Source organism: Cyprinodon tularosa, unplaced genomic scaffold, assembly GCF_016077235.1.
Source record: "Cyprinodon tularosa strain WSP-4 unplaced genomic scaffold, ASM1607723v1 ctg536, whole genome shotgun sequence".
NCBI classification, from domain to species: domain Eukaryota; kingdom Metazoa; phylum Chordata; class Actinopteri; order Cyprinodontiformes; family Cyprinodontidae; genus Cyprinodon; species Cyprinodon tularosa.
In genome coordinates, this window is record NW_024039270.1 from 43,077 (window position 1) to 65,797 (window position 22,721).

The window sequence follows — 22,721 nt, forward strand, 5'->3', positions numbered from 1 at the left end:
GGTTATATTATATCAGCAAAGTTATCTCCAGGGAGCTGCTTGAAAAATGCATTAAGGCTGGATTTTACAGAAAATGGTAAAACCTCAAAGTTCTGTCACTTTGTTTTGGGATGATCAGCCCTCATCATTTTGACTCTCTACCTGGGCCTTTCTAGGCCACAGATGATAATCCTCACAGGCCCCTCATTAAGTCTTTGCTCCAATTAGGCTGCACTCATTGTGCCACAGCACAATTACTCTGTACTCTGGCTCACAAATCCTCCACCAGTGGATTAGGCTGTTCACTGGGTGGGATGGAGATAGAAGGACTTTTAACTTCACGTAAAAGGCGAGATACTCTCCTAACTTCTGTTGATGTGGGTCCAATAACTAAGTCGTTTGGATTGTAAGTCTGTGAAAATCATCCATCAGTGTCAAGCTGTGACCTCTTTAAGTAGATTTAGTTTGGCTTAGTGAGTGAAATTATTTGGAAAGACAAAACTGCTAAACTCCATTTTCATCTCCAGTATCATTTCACTCAGACTGTTTTTTAAAAATTGTGACCCATCTTGCAGCACTTTGATCAGCTAAACTTCCTGATTAAAAAGGTTTCCTTAGCAGCTTAGTCTCACAGTTTTACAGTATTGTTCCTTTGGGGGCTCAGGGGTGCAGTAAGTAGCACTGTCATTTCATAGCAAAACGCTATGACTCTCAGTCTTGGCTAGAACATTTCTATGCAGAGTTAACACTTTGTATTACAGTTGTCTTGTACACCTAGGATTCTCTCCAAAAGTCCAGCAAAAGTCAGTTGGGTTTTAACCTCCAAATTACTCTCTGAGACTGTGTTTGAGCACAGGTTTCTGTCTGATTGTAGTTATCCTCCCCCTCCCTCACCCTCAGTCTCATTCTATAGGACAGTTATCAGAGTCATCCTCCATGTGCCCTTGAACAGGATAAAGGTGCTTTAGAGAACTGAAGTGCGGATGGACCTTCTTGTATAACACCTCTTTCCCCCTTTGATGGTTCCTCATTTGACTTAATTCTAAATTTCCCTGCTCTTTCTGTAGATCCTCTGTTATTTCTGTCCTCTTAACCAGACTCTATTAACAGCTATATACTATAAAGACCTACTTAGTAACGGACTTCCCTGTATACCTTCTGCTCCAAATTATGTCACTAGGCCAAAGACTGACTTTACATTTTTTTAGTAGAATTATTTCAAAATATTAAATTAGCTAATTTCCTGATCATCCAAAATAGTATTGCACTGACAAATAAAATTAAATCAATTAACAAATATCTTGCTTGATGTTGGTAGATTACAGCAAGTAAACCTTTTTTGTCATTAAATTACAGTTGCTCAAATCTTTCATAATTACATTTTAGCTAGCCTTTAATATTCTGATCACTGCTACACTTTGTATTGGTAATGTTTATATACTTCAACTGCAATATCATTACATTGTTGTAAGCTGTATGCAACAATATTTCATTTTGTATACATTCTGTGCATATTAAACGACAATGACGTTTTTCTATGTCTAATTATTCTACCTTAAAACTCCTGCTGATGCTCTAAAGATTTTTTGATTCAAGAAATCACAACTAGTGGTTGAGACCGCATTACACAACTGATGGCCTGTCTGATCACATGCCTTCTCTGGCTGAAATGATGGTGTAATGAGACATTCAGCAGCAACTGTTTAGCAAGAGAAATGATCAAGTTGACCAGCCAAGGAGAAAGATACTATACATATGTCAGATGGATTTTTTTTTTCATTGAGACTGCCTTGGTGTGGGTTAGCTAATGTGCTTCCTTGGACTGACATTTCTTCAAGGATGTTTATCCTGGATGGCTGGGCATTTGCTGTGGCTGAGTCAGTTAAAATTGTGAGTTCACTCTTCATGTCTTCCCTGATTTGTGTTTCTTTTGTTTTCTTTCAGGCTTGGGAGTAAGTGACCTGTGAATAGAGTCACACCGGGGATTTTCTAAAGGACTCCTTTGGTTCTGTAAAAGTGTACGAACGTCAGCCAGCGGGTATGTTGAGGATATTTCATTGTCCTTTAATTGTGTTAATCCTTTCATTCACAGCAAAGTGAAAACAGAAATACACAGTTATCCAAGTAAAAGTCAAATTATCCTGAAGTTGTTTCTTTCTTTGACAGTCAGCCTACAGATCACAATTCTCAGAAACATTTTATCGATTTGATCTTTCTTTCCTTTTTACATGAACTACACCACACTTTTTAGCTCATGGATTTGTCATAAAAAGCTGAGAATACATTTAAAGATGAAAAGTCTGGATTTTCTAATTTTACTCATCTAAATTGATTAAAGGGTTTTATGTTTTGTTGTAATGTGTGATTATCCTAAAAAAAATCCATATGAAACAATGGGATAAAAAAATATAATGTTACTGAAAAGAAAAATATGTTTGATAACTTTCTGCTTAATATTATGTGTTATACTGCAAACATCTTAGCAGCACGACTGGCAATGTAACAAATCCTCATCATTATGTTGCCACTACTATGCCTGTACTTGGTTGGTACAGCTTTCCCAGATTTCAAAGTGTCATCATGACTTCTCCAAACATTCTCACTGTTAATGTCAGAAAGTAGGAAAAAAAAGAGTCACATGTAATAAAACATAATGTGATGGATTGATTTCAATAGCTCAGTTCATTAAGTGAACACAACTTTAATACAGAAATTTGGCTTTTATAAAAGTTATGTTTAATACCTAATATGGTATGGTATGGTATGGTACATGGTATTTTTAAAATGTTTTTGTTGAGTTTGCATCTTCATACATATGACTTTGTGTTTCACTTCAATGTTGTTTCTGAATGCTTTCAAGCTATAACATTTTTCCCCACTGACAAAGATGACATAGCATGACCTGTAAGGTGTCATATCCATCAAGACCACATGGATAAATGCACCACACACATTTAGAATGCCACAGCTATGGTATATGGTTAGGATGAAAACCTCGACTCTTGCCAAGTTTCCAGCATTTGCTTTTTAAACCACCCTTTTCAATAAATGCACCAATAGAAAGGGAGAGGAAAAAAAAGCAACCAGGCTGGAAATTAAGGCAATCATGGCGGGAAAGGGACTGTGCTGAACACTGTGTAGAAAGAAAATGTGTCTCTCTCTACCCCCTTGCTGCCTTGAGGCATAACACAATTAGACTTTAGATTGTTTTCCTCTCCCCCTGCCCATCTGATTTCTGCTCCTGCCAGACTATTCTCTTTCATCTGCTTTATTCCTCTGTATTGTCATAATGTAGCAGACCCTGAGTGCTCTCACAGATCACTGGTACAGCTTATCAGTGAAGTGGTGCCGCTTCAAATTGGGTCCTTTAATTTGGTCTCTCTGCATTCATTCTCAGCATTACACTTTCAGGGGAAAATGTTGTAGTGGTGGATGGGAAAGATAAACACACTCTAGGTGGAACTATCCAATGTAGCACATGGAAATCTCATGCAGGAACTTGTGAAATTAGGCAAGGAAGGAAACTTTGTTTTATCCTTATTCAGCTAGACGTTGCAGTCCAGATGTTTGGAATCAAATGGATAAAACAAAGTTTAGTGTGAAATATGTACAGTGTGGCCTGTGGCCAGTTTAAACATACAAAATGCAAATATACATGCTATTTTAAGACTTTCTATAAAATAAAATGCTTTAAAATTTGTAAAATTGTGTTATAATACTACATAATACTCCATAACACCATCATACGTTTCATTTTTCAAAAATTCACACACAGTGGGCCCAGAGAAGTTATTGCATTAGTGTTCTCTTATTTTTCCCCCCAGTTTTAGTATTATGTATCATATTTAATAGTATTCAAAAGCTGCATATATATATATTTTTCTTTTTTTTAGGAAATTATTTTTATCAACATATTGGGGTGAGTGAAAATATACATTTTGATCGAATAACATGTAATCCACAGTGTTACAGGATAGGATGGGTACGGATAAATAATTATTAGCTTGTCCCTCTTTTGATTGATTTGATGGTTTAGTGCTTTTCCAGCTCATATATTCTTGGTTAGGATGAGGCCAAAGTAAGAACACAAAGAGATCCAGCAACTGGGTCTGGGGCAGCCACAGTAAACCAGTGTACACCATATAAAGAACAAAATGGCATACAAAGAAAGACAAAATAATAGGCTGCAGGTTTAAATTAACTTTAAGCAGAGTTCATTGAATTTGGTCCTTTTTGAAGGTGGTCTCTGGTTCTAGGCCTCTCATTCACATGATCTTCCCCTAATTAGGCCTCCTCTGCCTTTCTCCATATGTAAAGAGGAGGGCTGTGGGTAGACAGGCTTTATACCAGCTTTGGTAGGGGCTCTCAGGATGTCCTTTATCACTCTCATTTTAAGAATGTTAAGAAGTCTCAGTCTGGAAAGCAATTGTGCATTTTAATCCCAACAATATTCAATATTGTATACAAATATTTATCGGATGGGTGTGGAGCAACAAAAGCTTATGAGCAGTTTTATAATAATTTTGGTAGAACTATGTTATCTGAAGGTATTTAACCTAAGACCAGCTTTACTGCTACAGTGTAATAAAGGTAAAAATTGTCAGTAGTAGAACCTGAACATTGTGACATCAACAAATATTGAGGTCTGATTCATTCTACTGTATGCTGTCTTTTTCGGTATATACAAAAAATGTCAGGGTTCATGTCCTTTATTTACTGTTAAAAGAAATGAAATTGTGTTCCTAATAAAAACTCTGAAGTTGCAGCTTCTTTCCTTTTTTTTCTAAAGTTCTTTTGAGTAAGCAACAATAGTGTGCATCAGATCAATCCCTCTGATGTATCAACGTCTATTCCATCAGCTGAAAACACTTAATGCATTTGCTGCTGGTACCTTACATTAGTTTTCAACAATTAGCTAATTTGTCTTCCTGTGTGGGTGGAACTGAATGAAAAGGAAAAACCTATGATGCACTTAGAACCAAAATTATGTTTATTTATTTGGATATAATCCCTTTATAATCATATATATCATAAATGTTCGAGTTTTTCCTTTTAAGTAATATTTTTTTTTTTCGTCTGCACACCCATCATGGATAGGATATTTTAAAACTATTTCTCTGTAATGGGAGGAATGTAAAGAGATGATTAGGCCATTAAGTCCACATCTGCCAGCATAATTCTGTTTTAATTTGCTGGGAACTCTGTTGTATTTCGCTACAGTGGATGTGACATTTTAATTACGGCAAGGGCTGTTAAAATGATTACTGTGAGGTTACATAGGTCTTTTGTTCATACCACTGTGGAGAATGGTTACAAAACAGCCAACCACTGCCAAACCAACATGACCAAGAAATACCACTTACCTGCTTTCTAATCATTGGCAATCACAGAAGATGGTAAAAATTACACTTTTTATTTGCAAATGTTAGAATATTGAGCTCTCATACCTGGAAATATCCATTACTCAAAATGTAGCCCAGCAAAATACATGAATGCATCTAAATATGTTTAAAGTACTCCCTATTTTCTCAAAGAAAGTCGTACTGATTTTCTTGTGTTGCCCTGGGCATAAACACCAGCGCTGGGAAATAGAACTGGGTTAAATTGACGCATGCAATATGAACTTAGCTTTGAGCAGCAGCATAAACAACAAATCAAAATAGTTTCTGTTTAAGTAAATGATTTGTGGTTAATTAATTTTTAACTGCACATACAAAGAACAAATGAAGTTAAGTTAATCTAAGTTGAATTAGGCAACTGCAAGGCGTGTCCTAGGAAAAGGTTATAAAGATTCACCATTTAATTTCAATTTATTCAAAATACAAATTACAATAACAGTGAATTTGTGTTGTTTTTTCCCCCCTCTATTAATCTAGTTTAAAACTGTGGTGTATGAAAAGCATACTTGAAGAAACTCACCCCTAATTAAAAACTAGCAATGATAGACTTTCATATGTATATTTTATTTTCTTTCACAAGTGAAAATTTGGTGAAGCATGTGGCTTATATTAAAGGGAAAGTCCGGTCAGCAAGGAATAATCAACAGATCATTATCCATACCTAAACTAATATGTTCACAGTGATTTAATAAATTTAGCATTAATCAGTAAAAAAAAATGAAAATAATAATTTATGTTGCGATCACTAAGTCTGGGACCAGCCATTTTTGCCCAAATATAGTAACACCTCACTCCTAACATCTTCTGGCAGTGTCGTCACTGTGCCGTAAGCCCAACGGATTCATGCTAAGGGTGAGGCCATCAAGCTTCTCCCTAGAGAAAAAATACATGTAATATGTAGCCAACATTTCAAAGAAGAATGTTTTCAAGATGGATTGGATAATACCACATTTTGACAAACTCCAGATACAGCACTGGGACTTGCTCAAGAGCCGATACTGCACCGTGCCGTCACAAACCGGTAGGTGGCAGTAGTGTTCTTTGACAACATGGATGTCTCTGGTAAAGCACGTTCAAATGAAATTATTCACAATTAAAACCAATTTTCATTTACTGCATATAATAATTTCATATTTAAAGTACTTTCAGAAGTTGAATTCCGAATATGACTGGACTTTTACTTTAAAGCCTGAAGATCATTTAAACAAAACTTTAACTACATTTAGCATCACATGCAAAAGCATTTGATTAAAAAGATGCTTGCATTATCAGCGTGTGCAATTAAAAATATATATTGGCAAGTGTATGAGTTCCTTTTAGCCCTTAGAAAACAGTATCTTGGGTAAACCTCTTCAAAACTACAAGGAAGAACAGCGTGGCAGCACTAAGATGCATACACTCTATTTTTTTGACTGAAGGGTTTTTCTGCAGAATGTTGCTGCAAGACATTTCAGAGTACTCCTCCCTCCCCTTATGCAATGTTAACAGCTAGAGGGTGAGTATATAGAAGGTACCCTAGCTTCACGGAGGTCAATAATAAGAAGCACATTGAGCACATTTACGGCTTCTTATTGAGTGCTTGAGGTTTATTTTTATTTTTTTTTAGCATTGCAAGATTTATGAAACTGCTGTGAAGCTGAAAAGCGGCTTTGACTGACATTTTCCTCTTCAGACGGTTTCCATCCTATGCATCCTTGTAATACATGCCTGACAAGATAATAATGGATTATTACATTGTCATTACAAAGATACAAATTTCTCAGTGACATTTTACAAAATATTAGGAATGGGTTTGATTGAACATTCTATGTGTTAGGCTGACAGAAATGCAAGACACAGTTCAGTCAATAAAAGCTCTAAGCATTGCTAGCATGCAATTATAATTGTCTGGGGATTTGTGGATATTGCAAAGCCTTCTGTGCACATCCTCGTCAAAATCGTTTGACTGGTATAGTGAGTTGGATGTGGCAGACAAACAAGAGAGTGAGGAATATCTCAAAGCGATGATGTGCCAGTGGAGTTGTCTGCTCTGACTAATGCTGAAAAGCAAAAGCAGAGAAAAGGATTTCGCAATCTGAACAGCTTCACTTGGTGCTGCATAGTTTTCAGGACCTTGGACAGCTCTGTCAAAGGCAACTAATTCACAATGCGGTATTTGGGCAAAGAGCTTTGAATTTCATGGATTTTCCTCCTCACATGTCCATGATCCGTCTGTTTTCTGACATTGGCAGTTATACACAGACTGAAAGCCTTTTGTAACATGTCCCAAGAAATGCATTATTGAGTCAGTTAGCCAACTGTGACCTGTCTTTTTTAGCTTTCATGTTCATGCTAGGAAACTGCAGTGACTTAAGGTTCTAATTCTTTAGTTTTCCACAGAGGTTACAATTAATGACATGGTGATTGTTTCTGTTTTTCCTGGTGAGCCATTAAGGCTTTGTTCAAATATATGAGATACAATTATTTACAGTTTGTAGTTTTTTTATTTGTCAAAAAGAAGAATATTTGTAGGGATTCATACATTCAGTTATAGTTATATTTTGTTTAGTCTAAACATAATTTGCAGAACTCAGAATAAATATAATTCTGCCTCAAGAGATGTCTTAGTTGTGATGAGTTTTTTTGTCGGCATCTATAAGAGAACACCTTAATTCTACCTGGTATAGAGGTAGACAGCAAAATCAATAAACCTGGATGTCAGTACGATATTCCACACAATTCTCACTGACATGTTTGCTGCAAAGAGTATTTGTGAACGCTGTTTTATTTATCCATGATTTAAGTGTGTTAAATAATATTTCTGTTGTTATTTTCTCCCTTTTAATTTCTTGATGGCCTCGTGTGTAAGTTGCAAAATACCATATAAAAACTTTCTATAAAATTACCAGGAGACTTTAATTGCTTGTTGCCTTTTTTCATCTGAGGTGTTTCTCTGGCTTGAGAATTTTTTTTTTTTTTCAGAAAAGCAGCTTTTATCTCTTTCTTGTAAGATTATTCTGTAGAAAAAAATGAAATTTTGGTGGGTGCCATTTTCTCGCTTTTTTCATCATAAACACGAAGCTTTTCCTACTCCAAGTATAACATTAACGTAGGGTGATCTATAAGAGTTCAAGCAAAAACTTCTCCTGCTCCTCTGTTTAGATCTGGTGCTTATAATTTGACCTCCCTCTTAGTCTTCTAAAAGTGAAAAATGACCCACTGAAGTATTTTGCTCTTCTTTTATCTGTAACTACAGTATGTCTCTGAAGAATTCTCTCATCATTGATAACAAAATATTGCAGCTCTCAGCAACATACTTGTCATATAGAGTTATGTAAACCATTTCCCTGTCCACGCATGCCCATGGATCTGGTAAGTAGGAGGTAATTCAGCCTTTTGTTCTTATCTAAACATGAATACAGAGGTAAGTTCACCACACAAGTTAAATGTTCTAAAAAATTATTATAATTCTGACTGCTTTTTTGTTAATGTTCCATTTGAATTTATAGTAATTAAGGTTAGAATTGTGGTGGTAGAAGGCACCACGTTTTTAGTTTTTCCAATTATATCTGCTTTCAAGACAGCTTTTATTACATTTGTACCTAAATGATCCAGATTCCGTAATCCAATATATATATATATATATACTTTGCACATTGAATTAGTCCAGGAAATGTTATTAACTGACACATGCAATTTCCTTAGTTTTCAAATATTTATTTTACAAGAAAGTTAACTCCTAAAAAACTTTTTACCGCTTGCTGTGAACTTTTTTCCAGTAATTTCGTGCACCTGTCTTTGTGTCCGAATCAGTCACAGAGCTTTTCTAACATATTTTGCGTCTGGTTGCTGCACATGACTCCACATGACTCAAGATAATATAATACCTAATGTACAAGTAAATCTGCAAAGTAGGAAAGCCTATTGTAGTGCTATCATTTGATCCAACAGTAAAATGCATCAGAATAAAAAAGGGAAAGAGCAGCATAACAATAGATAGATAATAAAAAGAGATAAAGATGAGATGCTAGGCTGCACCTCAGCTAAACAATGTACAAAAAGAGTCTTTAAAATCTTATATAGTTTACAGGTTTTGAGCAGTTCTCATATGGTAAGTAAAAAATTTGAAAAAGATGTAATTGTTGCATATGGTCCCTACTTCCATAAACAGACATTGCACCCAGTGCCCGTCGTGTTGTAGCAGTTGATAATAGACTATTTCCTTTTACAGAAATATGCATATATATACTTAATAAATTCATGCCTTGTGATATTTTTTACACTTTTGCCTTTGAGCCTTTAGCTTTTGCACTTGCTGCATAATCTTTATTAGGTCATTGGGTGCTTCTAAAAGCTGCTTATAAGACTCACACATAAAAGTAGTGAAAGCAAAGTATTATTTAATTATTGAGAAGCATTTTTCTAATTGTGATAATTGGCTTTTAGATAAATGTGCCTAATTTTCTGAAGTATGGTTTATAATTGTTCTGGAGGTTTTAACATACTCTGTCCCATAAAATATTTACATCATTTATTGGCCACCTGCCTAACCAGACCGTTGAAGTGCAGCTACCAGGGCTAAGTATCAGGTGGTAGGCAAATTAAAAATCAGATGTTTATGTGACTGAAGCTTCAACCTTACCTATTCATTTTTGCTTTTTAATATAATATTGTGCGTTATTTAATTTTATTCTATGTGACAAAAGAAAATGTTTTTTATGATTATGACTGTGCTGAGGGCCCTTAAGTGAGAGCCCTCGGCCAGACTGTAAAGAATTATAGGGGATCCCCATCATTGATGTGTTTGAAAGATTAGAATGAAGATGGGCAGTAAAAATGTGGTGTAGCATGTAACAATAAGGGCTTTATTGATAGGTTCTTCAGAGGTTTCTACAGCTGAGGCACTGCTGAAAATGTGACTACAAGAACAAACCCATGGAGCCACTACAATTTGAAGAGGTTATTTTTTATAGTGTGTGTGTGCATAAAAACAAAAAGTTACTCATATTATTTTACCTGTGAATTTAAACTAGCTTATCGTTGTGAAGAAGCACTGATCCATAAAATTGTGGTTATTAGTACCTTTTATTAAGCAAAATAAAAACATTTGGTACATTCTTATTTTATAAGGAAGTGCTTTATTGTTTAAAATGAGAAATAAGTCTGAATTTACAAAGATGATAGAAGTGTATTTATTTAACTAATATAATACAAAAATATTGAGTAATATTTACAGAATGCTAATAATTAAAGGGGAAATAAGGTATAGAGCCTTTAAAAACTACATGAATGCTTTTACTTTAAATAGAAATTACCAAGGTCTCCTTTTTTATTTTTGGCATTTCACAAATTATAGCTTTTGACTTCATTTGATTACATATGAAAGAGGCTAAAAGAAGATATTTTTCCGATATTGTTCTTTTAAACTGTGGTAAGCCTCGTGTGTTGTTTAAAGTTATCAACTCTGCTCTGAATGCACCTCAGACTGTAATTGAGGCCTCCCCTGCTGTGTGTGAGAACTTTCTTCACTACTTTATTGATAAAGTCTCTTCTACCAGAGCACTTATTTCACCTCCTGCTTCTGATCCTTCGGTGTTTGTCCCCTGCTCTGCTGTGTTTGACATGTTTGAACCTGTGACCCTGCCTTTTGTGCAGGAGATTGTGGGTCACTTGAAGCCTTCAGGGTCTCCAGATGATACTGTCCCACCCCGATTTTTTAAGGAGGTTTTTCCCACTATCGGGCCATCGTGTCTCACAATTATTAATAGCAGTCTGTCCTCTGGAGTAGTCCCTTTAAATCTTAAACATGCAGTCGTGCAGCCTTTATTAAAAAAACCTGGGCTGGATCCTACTGTTCTGTCGAATTTTAGGCCTATCTCTATGTTGCCTTTCTTCTCAAAAATCTTAGAGAAGATCGTTTATTCTCAGCTCATGGACTTTTTAAATGAACAAAATGTTCTTGAGATTTTCCAATCTGGTTTTAAAACATTGCACAGCACAGAATCAGCGCTTTTAAGAGTTTTTAATGACATCTTTTTAGCTACTGACTCCGGACACTGTGTTGTCCTTGTACTTTTAGATTTGACTGCCGCATTTGTTACAGTGGACCATGAAATCCTGATTGCTCGTTTGGAGCAGTGGGTGGGCATCAGGGGCTTAGCACTGGAATGGTTCATGTCCTACCTGTCACATCGGACTTTCTGTGTCAGCCTTGATGACTCTGTGTCCTCCACTGCTCCTCTCTCATGTGGGGTCCCACAGGGCTCCGTGCTTGGCCCTCTTTTATTTTCTCTCTATCTACTCCCACTTGGCTCCATTCTCAGGAAACATGGCATTTCCTTTCACTGTAATGCTGATGACAGCCAGATTTATGTCCCCCTCAAAAAGGCTGATTCCTACTCTGTTGAACCACTGTTAAGGTGTTTACATGACCTTAAAGCTTGGATGTCTTTAAATTTTCTGAATTTTAATGAAGAAAAGACAGAAGTCATGGTCTTTGGTGGCACATCTGTGACCCCCTCCCTAGTTGATCTCGGTTCTCTAGCGCAATACAGTAAACCAACTGTAAGAAACCTCGGGGTAAAAGTGGACTCAGACCTTAAATTTGACAGCCAGATAAAAGCTGTAATGAAATCTAGCTTTTTCCAGCTAAGGCAGCTGGCAAAGATCAAACCAGTCCTTCAGAGACAGCACTTTGAGACAGTAATCCACGCCTTTGTGACCACTCGGCTGGATTACTGTAATGCACTTTATGTGGGGATTGCTGGGTCCTCAATTGCTCGTCTTCAACTTGTTCAAAATGCTGCTGCACGTCTTTTAACTGGCACACGCAAGTACGAGTACATTTCACCTGTTTTAGCTTCACTCCACTGGCTGCCCATCCATTTTAGGATTCATTTTAAAATTCTTTTATTTACTTTTAAAGCCTTGAATGGCCTTGCCCCAATTTACCTCTCTGAGCTTCTGCACCCCTACACTCCCAGCCGATCTCTCAGGTCAGCTGATCAGCTGCTCCTGACAGTGCCTAAAGCAAGGCTTAAGCTCAGAGGGGATCGAGCGTTTTCTGTTGCAGCTCCAAAACTCTGGAATGCATTGCCGATGCACATTAGACAGGCCACCTCTCTGTCTCATTTTAAAACTCTTCTTAAAACCCACCTCTTTTCTTTGGCTTTTAACACCATGTAGAGTGTTGATTTTATGTACACATGTTGATTTTATGTACACATGTTGATTTTATGTACACATGTTGATTTTATGTACACATGTTGATTTTATGTATACACATGCATATTTTTATCCTATGCGGGCAGTGCTTTTATTTTATTTTATTTTATTACTTTTATTTATTTTAGTTATTTTATATTTTTGTGCAGCACTTTGGAAACCTTGTGTTTATTTAAACCGTGCTATATAAATAAAGTGGATTGGATTGGATTGGATATTGTGTAAAATTATCCGAAAGTAGTGCACACATGTTAAGTGGAGAAAAAATCACATTATTCTCAGAATATTTCAGTAGCACTAATGTGAAAAGTGTGACATGCTCAGTGCCCTGTGACACAAAGACCTTCTGTAAACATTAACTTGAAATGTATCTGCCCCTGGAATGTGACTGGATATTTATAAAACATAAACATATATTTTCTATTTTGTTTTTATCTAAACAAAAACAATCCATTCAAGTGCTGGCGGTGTGTTTAGGGTTGTTCACCTAATGGAAGTTAAACCCCTGCCCCATCTTAAATGTTTTGCATCCAACTCCAACAAGTTAGCTTTGTATTTTCCAACCATCTTCCCATCAACACTTAATAAAAAACAGAGTTGTTAAATGGAAACATGAATCTCATGTATGATATAAAATTTTTACTGTGTATCAGTTTACTTCAGACATTTCTCTGTTATTTTTTATTTTTTAAAACATAAGATAAATAAAAGAAAGGCCTGAAAGGCAAGAGAGCAAAAAAAATCTGGAAAGGTTTGAAGATTTTTTTTTTCTTTTTTTTTCACTAGACTTAGAAATTTAAAGAACAATATTTTGTTGAAAAAAATGTAATGAAGGGTGTTTTTTTATTTTTTATGTTGTGCTATGGAGTAAAAAAAAAAGACTTAGACATCTAAACTAAGAGTCTTTCTCCTGTCTGTTGTTTGAGATGGTTTGAGGTTAAAATACTATTTAAGTTTTCCAACTACTTTCCATTTAGCTGTTATAACTAAAACTAAAATATAATCATTGAAGCATTCATATTTAAATTGTTGCAACATTATTTCTTAGACCCATGTTTAATTTACTGGATGATCTGGTGAAATGTATAGTGCCTTGAGATGACATTTGTTGTGAATTGCAGCTATATAAATTAACTGAATTGAATTAAAGAAGGAAATCTATAATTAGAAGTGGGAAATTATATTTTTTGCAGGAAAAACAGAGTAACCAATGAGCAAAAAAATTCAAAATCTTAAGTAAGAAGATGAAATTACATGTGATTTTGCAAACATAAAGAAAAAGTTAACCTGTTATTTTAAATTCAGGAGGTAGTAGTGAAATTAATCTAGATAAAAAAAAAAATGTATCTATGCCACCCACTACGTATATCTTAAATTTCTCTAGTGGCAAAAAACAAGTATTACAAGTAAAAACAAATTTGCCTTTTTTTTTTTTTTTTTTTTTACGTGCCTTTCAGGAGAGAAGAAAAAAAAAGGGAAATTATAAACTTAAAACTTTTCTTTTCCATTTTTTTTTGTTTGTCTTGACTTTCAGGGCTTCCATACTAATACTTTCAAGACGGTAGTATATGCAAGCTTTGAAAAAAGGTTTAAGTGGTTTTATTATTTTTTTTGCAATCCACTGCAAAAATTCAAGGAAAGATATGTTTATTTGCACAGTGCATATTACTGTTAGGACAAATTAAAATGGTGTAAACGAACAGATCAAAAGAGAAATAAAACACAGAGAGAACAACACTGCAGGGGCATAACAAAGGCAGTTAAAGAAAAGCTGGACAACAGACTCATACTTAAGTTCATGTGTTTTTTTTTTGTTTGTTTTTTTTTGTTGGGGGTCTCATGTGGGTTTTTTTTAACAAAAAAACAAAACAAAACTGTTTTGTGTTTTAACATGAAAGTTCCCACATCCAAAGGACGGATTTGGACTTATGCATTGCATGGAATTCCTCTAATGGTTGTCTTTATTCTTTAGTGGAAAAGAAACAGAAACCTCACAAAATAAGATTAGCTTTAATGTTATAAAACTCATATTGACAAATTTCAAGGTAGTAACACATGTTTGGCTTTGAGATTACCATTAGCTTCTGTAGTTGGGTAGATGTACAATGTTTTGATCCAAAAGCACTGCAATAAGTTTACAAAGTCACAGTAGGTTTTCTGACATAAAGAAAATGAAGGATATTTTCTGTTAGTATCCAACTCTTCATAGAATTATTTAAGTAGGAATACAGTAGACCTCTATGCTAAACAATGTATTTTCCCTAAATGCAGATATGTTGATTAATATGGATTATGTTCTAGAAAATAGTTTGTCGTTTACAAAATTATTTAGGAATACTTGTGAGAAGTAAAAAACGTCTAACATGCATAATTTTATTCAGCAGTAATGAAGCAGGGATCATATTTGAGCATCAGGGTTAAGGTAATGACTTTAAACCTCAACACTGAACTATAATTGTCTCTATATGCAAATACATTCTAACAAAGATCTATAAGGAACAGAAAGTACATGTAATGGTGGATGGACAGTCTGGTCATCCATCTTCTCCTGATCCTGTTTACCTCCTTAACTATCTACCTAGTGTTCGATCTCTCCTCTGTGGGTTGGACTGAAGTCATTTGTGGAAATATTTTAAATTGTTTTTGGTGTACATTGTCTAACTCCTGTCTTTTCTTTGATCAATGAAAAACTAAAGGGCAGGATCTTTGTTTTTTAATGCAAACAAAACACCTCTAAAGGATCATGTAATTCAATATTCTTTAACAACAAAGAACATGTTTATACTGATCCATCTTGTTGCCAGACATGTGCATTCCAATTTTCCTCACTCTGTCCTTCATTGAAGCTTTTTTTTTTTCTACCTTGTCAAACTCTCAATTTATTATTTTTATATGTTATTTACCCTTCACCTTCTTGTGTTTATATTTCTTGAATTTGAATGCAGCACATTATTTGCATTAGTTTCATAACAAAACGGAAAAAATGAACTCGGTGCTCTGACTGGTAGAGTCTATTTTTGTTTATCCCCCAGCCTTTTTTTCTTCTCTTTCCTATTTAACATCATTTGGCCAACCTGTTTGTTGTCAGATACAGTTTGTTTTACTCTGTGTTTTCCTTGCCTTTTTATTTGTCATGATGTTTACTCATAGCACCCACGTGTTTGTTGTTTCTTGTTTGTTTATGCTCTGAAATGAGTAAGCCTGGTGTTTTTTTTTTTTGTTTTTTTTGCACAGATGCACAGATATGAGGCTTGCAATACTTTTAATATTCTCCAGTGTATGTGGTTTATTACATCAAAGGAAATAACACTAATTCCTTCAGCAAACACAGTGGCTCATTGCTATTGCATAGAAAAGCATTAGATATCCTATTTTGATATGAATGTTTTCATACTAAAAAATCTGTACTACACATGCCTAAATGTACAGTAAAGAAATGTATGAGTCCCAAGAAATGTCCAGATAATTATTAGCTGAATCAATAAAAAAGTAGAGCAAATCCTAAATCTATAATCCCTTTAAAGCATGCTGAGCTAACTGAATCTTAATCAATGCAGAAATAGTGCTAACATAACATTGCATGATTAATTAAAGTTTTCGTATCACTGGTGTAATATTTCAGTCACATTTAGTCACATTTGTGTCAGTTCTAAATCACCACCACAGATGTTCTGTATACATGGTGTTGGAAGACCATAATCTCATGAGACAAAATGTTCTACATGTATAAACACTTGATAGTCTATTAGCTGGTGGACAGATTAAACATTCTATCCTTTTAAGTAGCATCATGTCTTCCTACACCATTAAAATGGAAGACAGATATACACATTTTGTGATGGTAAGTATTAATATGGGTGGAAATTTACTCGGCTTTGAAAAACCTTTACTTCAAGGCCCTCTGAGTCCTATGTATGTGTGTTGAAGTATGTTACAAAGTCAAACTTTACGGTTATAAAGTGCTCTATCTCATCTATATTAATTTGATTACCCAATATTAAAAACTTGGATATAAGCTATGATGCACACTGCCAAAAAAATTTAAATCTAAATACCGTAAGTCAATTTTTGTTAAAATAAATGCATTTGTTCTTGAATTGAGGAGGTAAGTGGACACTTTGCCTATGGAACAAGACAATTTACATTTAAAATAAGAACAAATAATTCCTTTGTCTTATTTCAAGTGCAAATTATCTTAAGATCGTATTTTAAGAGTAAAAATACTTACTCCAGTGGCAAATTTTGTATTTACCTGCTAAAATTAAACGTTAATACACTTTAAGAAAGTTTTGACTTGCTTCTAGATTGTTTTTGCAGTGCGAGAACATGGAGGCAACTTCAAACAACTGTATTTTTTTATTTTTATTTTGTTTTAGTAGCAACTGGAAGAAGAGGAAATCGTGAAGCAAATGGGTAGCAACTTGATCTTAAAATTGTCAAGCCTGTCTGGAGTTAGATGAAGAGTCAGAAACTAGAGAGATGACTAAGATCCACAGAGCTGGTGAGAAATTGGTGGTATATTCAGCCCAGCTTTCAATTACAGAGAAAACCTATGCATGGAACTGTGTGTCGGATATAAACTCGCTCTGGGTTTAAAAAAAATGTTGGTGTCAAAAAAAATATATTAATTTACGTACAGAGAAATCTCCTCTGTTTAATCATTAATACTTTCAACACAATAGAACAAAACTAATTAGTTTTGTTTTTCTATTCCATCACACAAAAAGGAGGATAAATGAGTAAATACTTAAGGGAAGACTAAATGTCCTTCCGTGATCTATCCCAGGAGTAGAATGCAGAACATTTCCTTATTGTTGGCGCAGAAGAGTACATGTTTTTATTCCCATGTGAGAAAGGAATGTCAGGCCTTTGAGATAATGTGCAGCTCTCTGATGGCAGGCACTGAGCTGAATTGTATCATATGTCCTCAACCTCTGCCCTTTTACATTCTCTCTATGTTAAGGCAAACACTATCAGGGTTTCTGATATATAAATGTCAAGTATTCGAGCAGTTAGAATGGTTTACATGGAGACAATTGAGACTCACAGCAGCTAACTGTTATATCTCTGCTGCATTTTGTTTCTATTTCTGATAACTTTCTAATATTTGCCTCAATCCAAAAGCTTTATTGCCCTACGTTTTCCCTTTGTTTATTCTTCTTCCCAATGAACTGTCCACTTATTTCTTAAGGCCATTGGTGGTAATCTTCGATGACAGTTGCTGAGGGTACTGGCCGCTGGATGTTTTATGATGTAATGATCCCTGCCATTGCCTTTTAAGTCTCTCTAGTCACTTGAAGGAAAGCATAATGGATGGTAACAGGCCATGTATAAAGATGCATACAGTGCAGCAGTGGATGCGAATGGAACAAAGCTTGAAATAGTTTCTGGTTCTAATAGGGAAATTAGCTAGACTTCTAGTCTGTCCCACATCTGCAGAGGGTTTTTGACAAAACTTTAAGTCCCATGTTGCTGTCGTACAGGTTCTCAGCATTTAGTTTCATAGGACATCAGCTACTCTGTGAAACCCTCCTACTTGAATGTGTCTTAGCAAAGAGCCATGAAACATGGCTACACAAGAAAAGGGCATGCATGCTTACCAAATGTTTTGCTGTTAATTAAATGTCACATCGGCTTTTAAACAGCATGGCAGAGAATAGAGTTCATTAAGGCACTGCTGCATGCCGCATACAGAATCCTGTTAGATTTACAGAGGTAAAGCAACAGAACGTGCAATCCCTTTCTGATTGGTATGTAGCCCAGCGTTAAAAATGTTGTCTTTACAAAATGCCCATACTGCACTGATTTTCACCTGATTGATGTCAAACAAAGGTTGATTGTTTTAAGGAAATACGGCAGCGGGTTGGAAAAGTGGGTAGCACTGTCTTAGCTCTCACAATCAAAATAACATTATGGCTGCTGTGTTCTCTCTTTTTGGATGCATCTGTTTCTTCTCACAATCAAAAACTATTCATGTTCGTTCGGTCTATTAGCCACTCTAAATTGCCCTTAGGGAGTTTGTGACCAGTCCACTGTGTACCTTGCCTCTTTTCTGAACATTTGATGGTTCAAAAGTAAATAGCTGTCTTATTACTTTCAGCATATTTACATCGATACTTGTGACTGATGTCAAGAAAATTGCAGGACCCTCTAAAACGAATTACCGTTATAAATGAACCAAACTGCTGAAAATAGGAATCACTTCCCCTCACCTTCCTGTTATGAGTAAAGTATGAAAAATGGATGGGAATAAAAAACTGTGCATATTTGTATCTGTAGGATTTGTATAAGTAAGTAAAACTAATTTGTTAGGACAGTTTGTAGTGCACACATTACACTTTGCATTTGTACAGACACAAATTCAACAAATTTAAAGTGAAGATTTTACTGTTTCCTTCCTTTGTCTTTGAAATAACCAGTTAAGCAAACAGCTAGTAGAATTTCTTGTTCATGTTCCTTTTTCTACTGTAGTGTGCAATTTACTGCAATGGCAAAGGCACTGAGTGGACACAACTGTTAATGAGAACCACAGTAAACAACTGTGAGAGCAGACCAGCGAAGTTAGCAGCAGGGAGCTGTCAGGCTGTCTGAATAAACAAACAAACTTGTAGAGAGAAGAGCCTTAAGAAGCTGTCCCTCGGCTTTTGTGGTCATACATTTTACCTTATCTTGGTTTCTTACGGGTAGGACTTGTACCACGACTCAAGGTGAGATTCACTTTAGTGTCTCAGTATTCAGGAAGATATGCTATTATATGCTATAGATGTAAGTCCACAAATAACCAGCTAAGTGTTGTCTTTGAGTCATTAGGGGAAAACTGTTCTACATTTTAACACTTTACAGCCTTATAGCTAAATATTTTTAGTGATGATTTATGTAGCAAGCCAACCTAAAAGAGCAAACGTTTTCTCAGCATGAAAGCTTTGCTTTTGTCATTATTTTTAAATAGAAATATAAAAAGTGTTATAGTCTTGGGCTTATTTTCAAGGCATGAACTTTCTTTGCACTCACATTTGCAGCTTGTTTTGGTTATGTCACTATCCACTTTGCAGAAACTGTTTTCTTTTTCTGGACTGTGACTATGCAATTCTATAACATAAACAGGCTTTGTCCTTAAACATTCAATTGGGCATCGGGCTGTGTATTTAGTGTTTTTGTCCATCTAAAAATGCCGACCACCACTGCACTGTAGATGTGGGAGTATTGACAAATAATGTCCAAAAACATTGATTGGCATCCAGTCTGTGTGGGTGAAAATTCCAGATAATTCAAGAAGTCACTGGCAGTCAATATGAAATCACAGAAATGGAACGAAAACCTCTACATATTTGCTATTTGTGATCACTAATTGCATCTGTCATTATTTACAAACAGTAATTACATTTATTTATAACATATTAACATTGGTTTAATGGCACCTGCAAATGCAAACAAATACAGTATTTTCTTTCAACTATGTACATAAACCTGTCTAAATCATAACGACAAAATATATTTTTCATGTCATGTTTTTCTTGATTGTGTTTTATTTTAGTTGTGCAGCATTTTGTTTAACAGTGTTGTTTTTAAAAGTGCTTTATAAAGTAAATCAATTATATTGCCTTGTAAAGTTTAGGGGTACATTCAGGTTCAAATCAATGGCCCATCAATAAAAAAAGGCAGTACACCTTTGCAAACATCTTTGTGAAATATTGTGACTAAACATTGTGATTAAAGCCGTCTTAGGAGAAAAGGTGTCACTTGTTGACTAGAGCAGGGGATTAATGGTGGGCAGTCTGCGGCTATGTCATCTTATACAGTACATAATTTCACTTACATAGCCAATCCATATTTGTGTGCCTTCTAAGTCTGCCAGTTGTAAGATGGTATCCGCACACTCAGATTGAAATAAAAAAATGGGATAAAAAACCAAAAATATTACTTTATTAAAGCAGATGTCGCAATATCTTCACATGATGGAAGAACAGTGTTCTGACAGATGTTTTAGTCTTTTACAAAGCTTCCTCTGTGAACTGGCCGCTGGATTCCTTGTCCTTGTTAATGTTTATTGTATAATATTTTCTAATCCACCTTTTAGGTAAGAAACAAAACAGTTGCAGTAGACTTTGATTAGAACCAGCTAAGTGAGAAAATTGATGCATTGGTTTAAAGGGGTTTTGGATGCATTTTGCTCAAATATGCATAGAATTTGTGTATTATGGCTAGCAACAAATTATTACATTTTGATGATGATTCAGATTACCATCTGAATCCAAGATTTTTTTGTAAGATTCTGTGAATACTGGTAACAACTTATGGTGAAAGTCACAATATGTTTGGGAAAATTATCTATTAGGAGTAGGTCTTGGCTCTCAGAGTACTTTTCTAGTTTATGGATTCTTTTCAATTGAATCAGATTATAGCAAGTTTATAAATGCACAATCTCTTGTCCAGATAATTTTTTTAAAGGTAGACAACCAAATTTGTTTTCATTCCACTTTAAAGTTACCCCTAACATCAATAAAAGCAAAAGGATTTGGTTTATTGTGAATAAATGATAAAACTTCATAATCAAGCTGTATCAAGTAATGTGAATGCAGCCATCAGTACAAATAACTTGATTAAAGTCAGATCATTTATGTAAAGAATAATTACAAATTAGTTTTCCTGTAGTAGTTTTTGCATGAAAGAGAAATTTTACTTTTACTTTACTTTAATTTTACTTTTACTTTACTTTTACTACTTGAAACAGACAGTTGACTGAATAGTTTCTTTCTAATCAACAGTTTGACCAAATAAAGAATAAAAAAATAAGAATTTTTGAGAAGCCTTTCAGCTGAAGAGCACTAAGTGGAAGTACAGTTACATAAGACATGAGAACAAGTCTTAGCTGTATTTTTCTAGCGATTTAGTTCTCTCTAGAGGACATTAGAGACCTACATAATCCAATCAAAATCTGTTCAGACTGAAAACACATCTAATCGGAGAGGAATTGTCAGTTATTAAAATTTACATCAGAACTTCTTGTAAGAAATCGACCACAGGCTGCTTCTTCATCTGTTAATTACTCTATGAGAGGCTTGTTAAGTGAGTGCAAAAGCTCTATGCTCATCTCAAATACATCTGGATGATGAGGATAACTTAATTAATGAGATGTTGATTTGATTTTTTTAGAGCTAAATGTGATCAAATTCTTGAAAATAGTACTGCCTTTCACTAAGGAAAAGTAAAAACAATATTTGATGGAAGCATGTTGTGCCTAGTCTTGTACTTTGGTTCTATGATTAATGTGGGTTTGTTTTAATGTTTGTGCTCATAAAGACCAAAGCAACACATTCTGATTGCACTGATTCAAATTCCAAATCAGGTTCTTTTTATTTTTATTTTTGCAAATGGACTCACTCCCAGCAACAAAAGCATGTTTGCACGCTTTCATCTAGCCATCTCCTGCTAAAGTGGGATCGCCCACACATTCCCTTCTCTTCTGAAACATGATTTGATCGCTGCTGCCAAGCAGAGTTAACACACAAGTTTGGAGATGTATTGGAAGGAACGGAAGAAATCTGTGAGCCGGCTGACCATGCTTATGATGTCTTTATCAGAACTATGCAAACACAGACAGCACCACATTCTAGCAATGAGTGGTTTACACACGCTGCAGTGTTATGATGCAACATAAGGAGCTTAAAATACGCACACAATTGATGGTACCTGTTGGAAAATGCTATAAAGATTGTGCTTTTCCCACATTGTGCTCAGTGAACGTCGGTCCCATGCTCATGCTTTTGATTCTTTCTTTTTTTATTTGTTATTTTCTTTGTGCACTGTGTTGATTATGCACTTACAAATGGGATCCTGCTAATCTGGACAACATACAAAATGCAGAAATGATAACATTCTTTGACAGTCAAACACTGCCTTTTATTTTTTCACTCTTTTCCCAGAGTCAACTCTGGGTCATCTAGTAGAGCTGAGTTTATTATTCTCTCCAGCTCACTTCCCTGAGGCTCTTTTGTTCCTTTTCAGTGGTTTGACCAATTTATTTAGATATTTTTTTTTATAAAAGAGTGGAATTGTGTCTTTCCATAAGGACTTGGGACACTTAAATAATTTACTGAGGTAAAAACTGTACTATTATAAAAATTTCAATAGATCTTCACA

The 22,721-nt window shown here is 35.1% G+C and overlaps 1 protein-coding gene across 2 annotated transcripts in view; it reads left to right on the forward strand.

Moving 5' to 3' along the window:
- lingo2 (leucine rich repeat and Ig domain containing 2) overlaps nt 1–22,721 on the forward strand; it is a 213,649-nt gene that overhangs the window by 35,983 nt on the left and 154,945 nt on the right. For both annotated transcript variants that reach the window (XM_038304510.1, XM_038304509.1), the window contains one exon: nt 1,924–2,017. The gene's annotated coding sequence lies outside the window, so the exon portion shown is untranslated. The remainder of the gene's footprint in view (nt 1–1,923; nt 2,018–22,721) is intronic.